Genomic DNA, 14633 nt, shown 5'->3' on the forward strand with positions numbered 1-14633 from the left:
ATCTCTGTAATATCATGTTGTTCGATAGGAACCACTGTTCAAGTGTGTCAAGTGTGTGCTTGTCTTCTGAGGTGTTGGCAATTCCTGTCAGTTTAGTGTCATTTGCAAACGTGATGAGTTCCCCTTCTATTCCCTCATCTAGATAGTTTATGAAGATTTTGGTCAGTGCTGGGTCTAAAATTCAATCTGGGGATACCCCACTGCTTACTTCCCTCCGTGTGGGTGTAGTTCCATTGAGGACTATATATTGAATACAATTTGTCAGCCAGTTAAGAATCCATTTTGTGGTGGTGCTGTGTCTCCCACATTTTTCTAGCTTTCGCAGAAGTAGGTTGTGATCTACTTTATCAAATGCTTTACTGAAATCTAAGTATACAATGTCCACAGCATTTCGCTGGTCCACTAATTTAGTCATTTGTCAAAGAATGAAATGAAGTTTGTTTGGCATGATCTGTTTTTGATCAACCCATGTTGGTTACTGGTTATAATTTTGTTTGCTTCTAACAGTGGTAGTATTTGGCCGGTTCTGGCTGGTTCCGGTGAGCCGATAGGAGCGATGAGCAGCAGAGACCGAACTGGTTCCCTCCGCGGCTCTGCTGTTGTACCCACCTGCCCACCTGGGCTCCCGTACTCACTTTTATCCGCTGAATTTGAAGCACAGCTGCTTTGCACGGTACAGAAGAGTGCTGCACAGCAGCTGCTGAAACAATTGGTATCATGCAGGCTTGTGGGAGGCGAGTTAGAATGGCTCTGCGCCTGCGCAAAGAGCACATTTGGTGCGCACGTGCATGCAATGTGCGTGCACGTGCACAAAGTGCGCCCACCAACCCACGCCCACTGAACCAGTGGCAACAATATTTGAATTCCACCACTGGCTTCTAGGTGTTCACAGATTTGTTGCCTGGATATGTTTTCCAAGATGTTACCAGGTATTAATGTCAGGTTGATCTGTGTGTAATTTCCTGGATTTGTTTCCCCCTCTCCTTTTTTTTGAAGATGGGAACCCCATCAGCTCTTTTCCATCCTTAGTTACGGATAGTCCTGAACTTACAACCACAATTGAGCCCAAAATGTATGTGGTTAAGTGAGAAACTTGTTAAGTGAGTTTTGCCCATTTTTATTACTTTTCTTGCCACGTTTAAGTGAATTATTGCAGTTTTTAAATTAGTAACATGGTTATGACACGGTCATTAAATGAATCTGGTTTCCCCATTGACTTCCCTTGTCAGCAGGTCACAAATGGGGATCACATGAATCTGGGACACTACACCCGTCATAAATCTGAGTCAGTTGTTGAGTACCTGAATGTAAAGCACATGACCATCCGGGTGCTACAACGGTCGTAAGTGTGATAAATGGTCGTGTCACTTTTTTCAGTGTCGTAACTTCAGTCACTAAATTAAAATGTTGCTGGTTCCTTCAGAACTCTGGGATGCCATCCCTCCAGACCCAGTGATTTGAATTGGTCTAGAGCCAACATGTATTCTCTTACTTTATTTTTCCAAATTCTAATTTGCATTCCTAATATGGCACTTATGATTCTATTTTGGGTAAATTGTGTCATGCCTTCTTTTTGGATAAAAACACATGTAAAGTATTTTCTTTGTACCTTCTCCCCCCTTCTTATAGTCCTGTGAATTAGCAAGATTTATTTGAGTCTCCTCTGAATAGGATCCACATGCTGCAGACTTTGCTTTCCCATTCCCTTTGCCTATGGCAACGCGAGAGCAGGTCAGGGATGTCTTGCAAGTTGACAGCCAGTTTCTTCAGTCTGACCATAGGGAGGGTATAGGATAGGATTGATATAGTGCTGGGCTAGGAGCACAGAGGTACACTTTGTGTTCTCTGCTCAGTCATGTAAAGTCCCCAGTGATTATCCACACAGATCATAGAGTTACATTCACTACCAAACTTCTGAGATGCCCTTGCACCCCAATAATTTTATAGACAGCTTAAAGTCTTGTTGTAAGAAAACATTGACAACTAGCTGAATTGGACCTGAGTGGCCACAGGAGGAAGAATCGGAGAGGAACTTCTGGACCAGTGAGTCAAGGTGTTTACATTCCCTGATCATATCTCACAAAGCGCATAGTTAGAATTCTTCATTGGCCAAGTGTGATTGGACACACAAGGAATTTGTCTTGGTGTAAATATTCTCAGTATACATAAAAGAAAAGATACATTTGTCAGGAGTCGAGAATCATAAAGTACGACACTTAATGATAGTCATAGGGTACAATAAGCAATCAATCATACTACAAAAAAGTCAATATAAATCATAAGTATACCAGCATCAAAGTTACAGTCATACAGTCACAAGTGGGAGCGGATGGATGATAAGGAGTGATGACAAGGTTAACAGTAATAGTAGTGCAGACTTTGTAATAGTTGAAAAAGGTTGAGGGAATTATTTGTTTAGCAGAGTGATGGCTTTCAGGAAAAAACTGTCCTTGTGTCTAGTTGTTCTGGTGTGCAATGCTCTACAGTGTTGTTTTGAGGGTAGGAGTTGAAACAGTTTATGTCCCGGATGTGAGGGGGTCTATAAATATTTTCACAGCCTCTTTTTGACTCATGCAATGTACAGGTCCTCAATGGAAGGCAGGTTGGCAGCAAGTGTGGGATCCAACCGGTGTAACTACTGGTTCGATTATTTATGTTTTGCTGCGTGCACGTGTGAAACATCATCAGCTGTGCTGCCCAGACAGCTAAGCAGCACTATTTTCCTGCTTTTTCAACCGCAGCTGTGCTGCGCAAAGCAGCTGAGGTTGAAAAAGCAGGAAATAAAGGTCAGGTAAGAGCCCGGGCAGGTGGGCCAAAACAGCAGCAGACATAGAACTGGTTCCGTGTCTGCTGCTCTTCAGAGCTACTGGTTCTACCGAGCCGGACAGAACCGGTAGAATCCCACCCCTGTTGGTAGTAATTGTTTTTTCTGCAGTCCTAATTACTCTCTGAAATCTATGTCTGTCTTGTTGGGTTGCAGAACCAAACCAGACAGTTATAGAGGTGCAGATGACAGACTCAATAATTCCTCTGTAGAACTGTATCAGCAACTCCTTGGGCAGTTTGAGCTTTCTGAGTTGGCGCAGAAAGAACATTCTTTGTTGTGCTTTTTTGATGACGTTTTTGATGTTGGGTGTCCATTTTAGGTCTTGTGATATGATAGAACCTAGAAATTTGAAGGTTTCTACTATTGATACTGTGTTGTCTAGTATTGTAAGAAGTGGTAGGACGGGAGGGTTTCTCCTAAAGTCTACCACCATTTCTACGGTTTTGAGTGTATTCAGTTCCAAATTGTTCCAGTTTCACCATGAGGCAAGTTGTACAACCTCCTGTTTGTATGCAGATTCATCATTGTCTCAAATGAGACCAATCACTGTTGTATCTTCTACAAACTTCAGTATTTTAACAGATGGATCATTTGAGATGCAGACATTAGTATATAGGGAGAAGTGGAGAAAACATACAGCCTTGTGGGGGGCTGTGCTAATTGTACAGGTATCAGATGTGATTCTGCCTAGCTTTACCTGCTGCTTCCTGTCTGTTAGGAAGCTTATGATCTACTTACAAGTGTGTTCAGGTACCGCTAGTTGGTTTAATTTAATTAGAAGAAAGTCTGGAATGATGGTATTGAATGCTGAACTGAAGTCTACAAAGAGGACCCTTGCATAGGTATCTGGAGATTCAAAGTGTTGTAGGATGTAGTGCAGAGCCATATTAACAGCATCATCTGTTGATCTATTTGCTCAATATGCAAACTGCATGGGATCTAACAGCAGGTACATGATGGTTTTCAGGTGGGATAGCATAAGCCTTTCAAAGGTTTTCATAACTACACATTAAACCAAATGGTCAGTAGTCATTCAGTTCCCCAATGGAGGGACTCTTTGGCACTGGGATGATAGTAGAGCGTTTGAAGCAAGAAGGAACATAGCACATCTCTTCCTTTCAAACCTGCAGTAAAACACATTCAGGTCATCTGCTAGTTGTTGATTTCCATGCTGTTGCCATGCTGATCTTGTAGTTTCCCAAATGGGATTATCAAAAATATTCAAACATCATGCTGTACTTTATAGGGTGCTTGCCTGTTTCTATATCTTTGTTGTTGAGGTAATTCCCCATTAGGAGAATGAGTGCATACAGGGAGGTGTAGTGAGAGAAGTGTTTGAATAATACACAAATAGCACGCAGATACACTGTACAGTTAATGTTTTTACTTTCAATAAACATTTAATCACAGTCCAAACACAGTCCACAAGTCATTCACAAGTAAATCAGTCAGTGTTCATTTCAGGGATAATCCTTTCAATATCAAAGTCCAGTATCAAAAATAGTTCAGTAACAAAAATTTACATCAAATCCAATAATAACAAGTCAATAGGGAAAAATGGAGGAACGGCAAAACTCTTCCAACAGAAGAAAACAGAGACTCATTCATACTCTCTTCTGAGACTTCCTGAGACTAACTCTAAACAACCCAGGTTTCTGGCTCCATCTTATGGCCATTTTCAGAACCACACCCAATTGCATGCTGTTAAAGATACAGTATTAAAATGTCTATTCCTGGTTTATATATTTCCATCCCAAATAGCTGTTAGGTGGCTCACGTTCCTAACATTCTCCCCTTTTGGGTAGGACAATATATACAACCTTACATTCTAAGTCCATAATCCTCGCAGCATGACATGCTTTATAGAGCCTTGGGCCTTTGTAAAATGATCTGCTATATTGTTTTCTGACATACGGTATTCTAGCTTAATAATTTTACTTTGCACACATTGTCTCACATTTAAATATCTTAAATCTGTGTGTTTTGTTCTTGTCTTAACAGCAATATTTGAAGCCATCTGTATTGCTGATTGGTTATCTTCGTAAACAATAATAGAATCTGTTACATCAATTCCCATGTCAATTAATAGTTGCTTTTAACAAGCTAAATCTGTACATAATAAAGATAAACATGAGAATTCAGCCTCCATTGTTGACAAACTTAGATTTTTCTGTCTTATAGATCTCCATCCAATCAATGCCTTTTCCAATAATACAACAGTACCCGATGTAGATTTTCGTGTATTTATGTCTGTAGCAAAACTTGCATCAGCATATGCAGTTAGTAATTGGTTAATTTTATCTGCTTGTGAGATTTTGTATCCTCCCTTAGTTCTATCTATCTTTAAACCAAGATATTGTTTAATTTCACCTAACTGTTTTACCTTAAATTTCTTCTCTAACAGTGAGATTATTTTAGTAGCTTCTTGTTCAGTTTTGGTGATTAATGCTATGTTAACGGTAAACATTAACAATAATGAAATTTCACCATTACTTTCTTTTTTAAACAAATATGGATCAGCCATGCCAGCTACAAAACCTATTTTAGTTAATTCCTTAACTATACACTGGTTCCACTCATATCCTGATTGCTTCAAACCATAAAGACTCTTTTTCAATCTCCAGCAATCAGTTGTATTGATTGTATGAGACTTAAAGGTTTCTTTAAATATATAGTGTGTTGCAATGCAGATAAACTGTCTCTACATCCAAATGATTTACAATGTATTTCTCCTTAGCTGCCCACACTAATGCTGCCCTTAATGTAGTAGCCTTCAGACTAGATGCAAACACATCATTTGCTGTCTGACTGAACCCTTGTGCTACTAACCTGGCATTATGGGTAATAGTCCCATCTACACCTGTCTTTAGCTTATAAACCCATTTACATCCTATGGCATGTTTACCAGATGGTAACTTAACTTTTTCATACGCCTCCAGTCTTTTTAAAGATTCTAGTTCCTTATCCATTGCTTTCTGCCAAGCAGCCTGATCCTTAGCAGGATATAGTTTTAATTCATTATAACTACTTGGAACTGTATTCACTTGGCATACAACACTAGCCTGATATCTACCAGGTGGTCGTGTTACTCAGGTTGAACGTCTTGGTAATACAGGTTTACTGGTGGACTTTCTTGTGCCACCTGCTCCTGTTCTTCTACCTCCTTCTGTGCCTGTTCTACTACATCCTCCTGTGCTTCCTCTTTAATGACTATTCGTGGTTTACTTATTTCATTTTTAGGGACTATTTGAGTGTCAATAATAATATCATTGCTGGATTCCTGTTATTTAGAGAAACAAAAAACAGTATGTTAATTCCCCTCCCACCCCTTCTGTAGGAACAATCTTTCTCACAGTTTCCCAGGACATACCTAATTTTCCCCCACTCTCTTTCAGAACGAACTTTTCCAGAGGTTCCCAGGACACATCTCACTGTGGAATTTTTATGGTCTTCTCATCTTCTGGCTGCGCCTCTCAGAGGTGATAGGTTCTGGCCATCTAGGTTTCCTCCCTCCATTGTATCATGTGTAGGTTATACAAATTCGATATAAGATTACATATATTCAGGTTACATCAAGAAAGGATTTCTTTATCAGATTCCCCCCCCCCCGCCACCTTTTCTTCTTCCACCTAAGAAATGACAGATACACGGATCTGACATCCTGCCCTCCTTAAAAAACAGATAAGTCTACCTGGAAAAAACAAAAATCATGCATTACATTTGCAATTCAGGATGGTTTATCAGGGTATTTTAGGTGGAACTTTCGTGGTAATTTGGGTGCTTTTACATGTCGTTTGGCTACCCACTCATTTTCTGAGGAAGGAAGGTGTTTCCCAGCTACTAAATATTGTGTGGATCCACGGCGAGTGCGTGAATCAAGGATATCTCTAATTTCAAAATATTGTTCCCCGTGTACCATGATGGGGGTTGGATGTGTAAGAAGCGGGGTGTGGGGTCTGGGGTTTGAAGTGATCTCCGGTTTGAGCAAGCTACAGTGAAATACTGGTTGAATCTGCCTAAGTGTTTTGGGAAGTCGAAGCTCTACCATTATGGGGTTAATAATTCTGGAGTTGGGAAATGGGCCAATGAATTTTGGCCCAAGTTTCTTAGAGCCTTGCAATGATTTTAAGAATTTTGTGGACAAATATACACGGTCCCCAATCTTGAAAGGTTTAGGATCGCAGCATTTTTTGTCTGCTTGAGCTTTAAAAACTGCTCTAGCTTCCTGTAAAGATAATCTTACCACTAGCCACATGGCTTGTAAGTTATTTATTCAGTCCTTAAGAGAGGGGATTTCATGTTCTTTGATGGGTAGTTCCAGCATGGGGTTGAATTCTTGGCCTGTGGCTACCTGGAATGGGGTGAAACCTATGCCGCTATGGACTGAGTTATTGTATGCTACCTCTGCAAAAGGAAGAAGGTCAGTCCAATTGTCCTGTTGGTAATTAATAAAGCATCTGAAATATTGTTCTAATACACTGTTAACTCTATCGATCCATCCATCTGGGGGTGACTTGATGACGACAAGGATTTCTTTTTCAGTCTCCCCCCCCCCCTTTTTCTTCTTCCACTGAAGAAATGACAGAAACCTGTAATCATTAATCCTTTAAATCACCAGGCATGGAGTGCCACTGTAACGGGTTAACTTTTTCTGCAGCATCTAGCACGTCTTTCTAACTTGCTTGTTTTTTTCTGGGAGGCTCCCACTATCAACTGTGTTTCCTCAGAGAAGTCACAGACCTACCAAGGAGAACTGAGAGCTACAGGAGGCGGCAATTTTTTACTCCAATCCAAGAAGCTTGGTGGATCCCTAGAAACTAGATAGTGTGTGTTTATGCACGCACACCTAGGCTCCCCAGGCAGCAGGCAGGATGGATTTGATTTAAATAAAGTCGATTTAAATCACTAGTAAAAAGTCTTAATTTAAATCAACTGGATTTAAATTATAATTTTTAAAGAACAGATGTCATCTCTGTCCTGCAGCAGCTCCTCCTCTCACCCGCTGTTGACTCACTGACAGTCCCAATATTGCAGAATATAGCCTCATGCTACATAACTAAGCTCCATTTCATGCTAAATTATTAATGTATCTTAAATAGAAAATTATCTTTAGATTTGTACTCCAAAAGCATTTTACTAAATTTTATTTTAAAAAATCTGATTTAAATTTTAAAAAATCCAATTTAAATTTTTAAAAATCAATTTTTTGTTGTTTTATAAAAAGATTCATTGATTTTTATCCACTCTGACAGCAAGCAGTGAAAAACATGGCCTGTTGGTGTGCTCTCATTCCCTGGGATCCTACCTGGACAAAAGAGTCCTTAAGTGGGAGTCTACCATGAGGATCTGGTTACTGCTTGCTATCTCTGCATTGAGAAAATCTCCCTGTTCCTCTGCACAGATATGAGTAATGTGGAAGAGAAATGTTGGACTGGATTTCTCTGAGGAATGGATTCAGGCCAGGATCCATTTCCAAGGAAGGTTTTATTATGGTCAACTGAGCAAAGGTAATTTCCATATACGGCAAGAATGTGTGATGACAATTTCTCAACAGAGAAAAGGGCGGAAAGTTCAATTATATTTTTTTGATTCCTTTCCTGCTTCTCTATCATTTGTTTTTGTTTTTGTATATTTTATTAAATTTTTGAACTAAAAAAAGGAATGTGTATGAAACAAAGAGTGGGGCGACTTTGATACATTTTTGCACGCACATCTGTATTACTAACCTTTTCCCCCAACCTTTGAAATGCCTTTTGGAAACATTTCTCTCACCGTATACAGCCAGTCATCTCCTCTTCCCAAGCCCCCCTTTTCTAGCCCTGCTGGGTCTGTGACTTTTTTGCTTTGAGCTAATGGAGGCTTCTGTGTATGCAAAGTTACACAAGCACAAGGCATTTAGCGTGGGTGTGCTTGGAAGCATCTCTGGGCAGCACGAAGGAAGCTGGCTCCTTTTGAGGCTCTGACCCATTGAACCTCCTGGGTCCTAAATCCTTGGGAGCCACAGGAAATCAGTCATAAAGTATTGGTATGTAGAGAGGTTTTGATCTCCACTGAGTCATCTCTAAGAATCTATACATCGGCTTTCTGCAAACTAGTGCCCTCCAAGACTGATGCCCAAACTGTTTGGGAAAAATAAATCTAACTCCTGTAGAGACTGGGAAGGCTACTCAGAGGAACTCTTCCCTCTAGTAAGATTTAGGCCCTGGAAGGATGCAGATAAGAAAGAATACTATTGAGACATGTGTTATGTCCTGAGATACTCTAGGAGTTCTCACTCAGGTCCACTCACTTTGCGTGGGCGTTCTTCCCTTCACTCATTGGTTGGTTCTCCCCAGCAGCCAGCTATAAAAGCAGGCTGCGGGGTCCCACCAGTTGCTGATTGCTGCGAGCCAGTTCCAGGCGTGGCAAGCACGGTCAGCCCTTTATTGTTACAATAAAGTATTAGTTGCATTCATGCTCTGGTTCAGCCTCTCTTTTCCCAAACTTAACACTGGCGACGAGGATGGGATGGCTACCAGAAGCACCATGCAACCGCTGAGTCACTAGCCGCCGATCCGCAGCCAGAGAGAGCGATCGGCCGGAGATAGAGCGACACTGATCCGCAGCCAGAGAGAGCGGTCAGTAAACAAAAAGAGCAAACGCTGATCCGCTGACAGAGAAAGCGGCCAGCAAGCGATAAGAAGCGAACGCTGATCCGCAGCCAGAGAGAGCGGTCAGAATCGAAAGTTAGAAGCGTCTGTAGCCGCTTGTTAGCCCAGCTACAGGGAAAGTGAAGCGCTGCGAGCCGCAGCCGCTCAGTATTAGGCGCGAAATTCAAACGGCTGTCATTTGAATTTCAAACCTAAAAGGTACAGCACAGCGCTGTAGCCCAGTCACTGACGCCCACACAGGCGCGAATCTAGACGCCGCCAACGGCTAACAGCCAAACGTGGTCAACCCAGAGAGAAAGAGAGGATTGCGAAAAGCCTCTCCTGAGCTGAATCACTTGCCTACCACAGGCACTAAAACATTGTCTGCTGCCCCAGAGATATTTTTTCCACAGGTTGTTCAACCGGTCTCAGCACCATGAGTTCCAATCCAGTCTTCCCAGCGTTCAAACCAGACGAGGAGAAGTGGGAATCGTATAAGAACCGCTTTAATCATTATATCGATGCAGTTGGCCTGGCGGATGCGGGAGAGCATCGGAAAAATCGTATTTCCTAATCTACTGTGGAGCCACCGCTCACGATACTGCCACGGCACTCGTGGCTCCTCGTGAGTTGAAAAACGCCCGTGGTCTGAGTTACTTGAAATCCTCACTAACCACTATTCCCCAGGCCCTCACAGATTGCCAGGAGATTCACCTTCCGTATGAGGAAGCAATCGAGCAAGGAGACCATCAATCAATATATGGCCGCTCTCAGAACAGCAGCACTGCATTGTGGGTTTGGAACCTACCTGAAGGACATGCTCCTCGATCAACTAGTCTGCGGGGTCAAGGACCTCCACCTGCAAAGGCGCCTTCTCGCCAAAAAGACCTCAACCTCGCACAAGCAGTCGAGGAGGCCTTGGCAGCTGAGCTGGCAACGAACTCAGCCACCGAAATCCAGGGCCCTAGCGCCAAGCTGACATCACTTCCAGTCCACTCCGAGGAGGTGGTAGCAGAGGAAACCGTCAGTGACGAAAACGACATCCACCGCCTCTCCAACGACCGACGGCCGCAGGTAGGAGCCAAACATGAAAACATCGGTCCACCCAAGCACATCACCCTGTGCCTAGCCTGTGGGGATCTCATCAGAGGGCCACCTGCAAGTTTAAAGGAGCCACCTGCAATAACTGCCATAAAAGGGGGCACATCGCGAGAGTCTGCCAAGCCCCCAAAGCTCAGCACAAAGACACCCCCTCGCACTCGGGACCACAGAGGCAAGTATTGAACTGTCGCACGCACCACCTTGCCAAGCACACTGGCCACACTGTTAGTAAAATTTCTCTCTCCGTTTCCCTAGAAGGTAAACCGTGCCGCATGGAGGTTGACACGGGATCAGCGCTCTCAATTATCTCGTGGAACACCCTCAAGAGGCTCCAACCAAGCCTATCCACTAGCCGGCTCCAGAGATGCCAGTTTAGCCTGAAGGACTACCAGGGAAGACCATTCCTGTAATCGGCAGAGGCAAGTTCCTTGTCAGTTTTAAAGCTTTTAAAGGTCACCTACCTCTAGTGGTAGTTAACGGCAATCTACCCACCTTATTGGGGCTCGATTGGTTTCCCCATCTCGGCCTAGGGCTAACAGGAGTCCATGCTGTCTCAACCTCAGACACTGACTCCTTATTCGCTGATTACTCAGATGTGTTCAGCGAGGAGCTGGGGTGTTATAACGGTACCCCCATCTCATTCTCGGTTTACCCCCAGGCAGTACCAATCCGGCTAAAACCGCGTAGGGTCCCATTTGCTATTCGGCCAAAACTAGATGCAGAATTAGATAAACTGTTAAAACAAGGGGTCATTGAGCCAACAGATTTCGCCAAATGGGAGACGCCCATTGTCACACCCTCAAAAAGACGGTAGCCTGAGAATTTGCTCGGACTACAAGACGACAATCAATAAATTTTTACAAGTTAGCGCTTATCCGGTGCCCGCATTCAGCATTTATTACACACATTCGAACCAGGCAGCATTTTTGCTAAATTGGACATGTCTCAAGCATATCAGCAGTTCCCTGTTGATAACCAAACAGCGGAACTCCAGACCATTGTCACTCACAGGGGTGCCTTCCATGCAAGCGTCTCCAATTTGGCGTAAGTGTTGCCCCAGGTATTTTTCAATCCCTCATGGAGCGGATTTTGCAGGGCCTCCTGGTGTAGTACCCTACTCGGACGACATCTTAGTCTCGGCCAGGGACAGACCCCAACTCTTCCAGAGAGTTCGAGCAGTGTTGGAGAGGTTCAGACAGCATGGCCTCAAGTTGAAAAAGGAAAAATGTGCCATTGCCACTAGACAGGTGGACTTTCTGGGTTATAAAATTGACGCCTCTGGCATTCACCCCTGGAGTCCAAGGTTAAGGCAATCCACGAGGCACCCACTCCAACCTCCAAAACTGAACTACAGGCTTTCTTGGGGCTATTGAACTTTTACGCATCCTTCTTGCCCCATAAAGCATCAGTAGCTGAACCCCTACACAGATTACTGGATAAAAAGTCACCGTGGCACTGGGGGCACAAAGAAGACCAGGCTTTTCACGCCACAAATCACTACTCATGTCAGAGGCGGTACTTATTCAATTCGACCCTAACCTTCCTTTAGTGCTGGCAGCAGACGCATCCCCTTTGGAATTGGGGCGGTACTAAGTCACAGGCTCCCCAATGGCGCCGAGGCTCCCATCGCTTTTTCTCAAGGACGCTCTCTGCAACGGAGCGCAATTACAGCCAGATCGATAAGGAAGCCCTAGCAGCTGTTGCAGCCATGAAAAATTTCACGAATTTCTTTTTGGCCATTTTTTCGAGCTGGTCACGGACCACAAGCCCCTCCTGGGCCTACTAGCCGGGACAAACAGACCCCTCAAGTCCTTTCCCCTAGGATGACAAGGTGGACCCTCTTCCTAGCAGCCTACTCCTACAGACTTATACACCGCCCGGGTAAAACACTGTCCCACGCTGACGCTCTCAGTCGCTGCCCCTTGCCGGCCCGGCTGAAGACCCTGCTCCTGTCCACGCGATTTTCGAGATCACCCAGTTGGACCTACCCATCACTGCCCTTGACATTGCTGCTAAAACCAAGGCAGATCAAACGCCGCCCAGGTGCTCGACTGGGTGAGGAGGGGGTGGCCAGGGGGCAATGTTGAAAACAAATTCACACCCTTCAAGACTCGCAGATGCAGGAGTTGTCCAGTTTGCAGGGCTGTCTACTATGGGGCACTCGAGTGGTCATCCCGACCTCACTGCGCACCCGAGTTCTGGAAGCGTTGCACGAGGGACACCCTGGCATCGTGAGAATGAAGGCATTAGCACGCAGCTACGTGTGGTGGCCGGGTCTCGACGAGGACGTTGTCACTGGGTAAGTTCCTGCAGCATTTGCCAGGAATCCCGTCCTGCTCCCCCATTGCCACCCCTACTAGATGGGAAAGCGCCAGCGCTCCTTGGTCCAGAATTCACATCGACCTGGCCGGCCCCTTGCATGGGAAGATGTTCCTAGTGGTCGTGGATGCCTATTCTAAATGGATTGACGTAGCACAGCTATCCACGACCACCACACTAGCAATCACCCACGTGTTAACACGCCTGTTCGTAACGCACGGGTTACCGACGCCATTGTCTCCGACAATGGCCCACAGTTCGCATCGACCGAGTTCAGCCGTTTCGTGGCCAACCTGGGCATCCGCCACATTTTCACAGCCCCATTTCATCCTGCCAGTAACGGATTGGCTGAAAGGGCCGCCAGGACCACTAAAGAAGCCCTGGCTAGGTTCAGCAGGGATGACTGGCACCACAAACTCTCGCGGTTCCTGATGAGCCAGCACTCAACTCCTTGCTCAGCCACCAATAAGTCCCCAGCTGAGCTCCTGATGGGCAGGCGCCTGAGGACTGTATTGGACAGACTCCACCCACAATATTGCCCTGACTCTCCCCTCGCTTCCACATCAGGGGTTAGACATTTTATCTTACAGGAGCCAGTATTCGCGAGGAACTTCGCTGGAGACCCCCTGTGGATCCCGGGCGAGATCATAGCCATCACCGGACCGCGGTCGTATCGGGTCAGACTAGAGGATGGCCGCGTCTGGAGAAGGCACATAGACCAACTGCGGAGACGCCACAGCACCTCGCCAGCAGGGATCCAGAGTCACATGATGAAGGGAGGCCACATCCGCAGCCCCACATCCACATCATGCCCGGCGACCAGTTCACACCAACAGCCGATTCCGAAGGCGTCCGAACACGGACAGCGGCACCCAGACGGTTGACCAACCCGATCCAGTCTACGGGAGCACATCCTCAGGGACCAACCCTACGAGCCCGGGCATGCCCGAACCGAGGGGCATACTGATGACACTTTGCCGGCTCTGCCTTCCCAGGCAGACCCCGAATGGACAGACAGTGTTCCAGAGCTGCGCTGCCCGGGCGCCAACATAAACCTCCTGCCTACCTCAGAGACTATGCGTGTTCGCATCTGGGGGAAGGGGTGTTATGTCCTGAGATACTCTAGGAGTTCTCACTCAGGTCCACTCACTTTGCGTGGGCGTTCTTCCCTTCACTCATTGGTTGGTTCTCCCCAGCAGCCAGCTATAAAAGCAGGCTGCGGGGTCCCACCAGTTGCTGATTGCTGCGAGCCAGTTCCAGGCGTGGCAAGCACGGTCAGCCCTTTATTGTTACAATAAAGTATTAGTTGCATTCATGCTCTGGTTCAGCCTCTCTTTTCCCAAACTTAACAACATGGTTTGGAAGCAAGGAGAGTGAATGTTTCCAGTTATTCTTCCATGTTTCATTATTCTAAGAGCCTCAGTGGCGCAGTGGTTAGAGTGCAGTACTGTAAACGACTTCTGCTGCAGCCAGCTGCAATTTAGCAGATTGAATCTCACCAGGCTCAAGGTTGACTCAGCCTTCCATCCTTCCGAGGTGGATAAAATGAGGAGCCAAATTGTTGGGGGCAATATGCTGACTCTGTAAAACTTCTTAGAGAGGATATAAAGCACTATAAAGCGGTATGTAAGTCTAAGTCTTGCTATTGCTATTGCTATTCTATTGATAGGATGAAACTGGAAATCATTTAGGGCTGTTCCTAATCTTGAGAAGTAGGTGAATCTTCACCCTTCAAGGTTCGCTCAGTTGCAAAAGTA

Source organism: Pseudonaja textilis, chromosome 2 (assembly GCF_049901715.1).
Source record: "Pseudonaja textilis isolate UNSWEBS1 chromosome 2, rPseTex1.2, whole genome shotgun sequence".
Classification (NCBI taxonomy): Eukaryota; Metazoa; Chordata; class Lepidosauria; order Squamata; family Elapidae; genus Pseudonaja; species Pseudonaja textilis.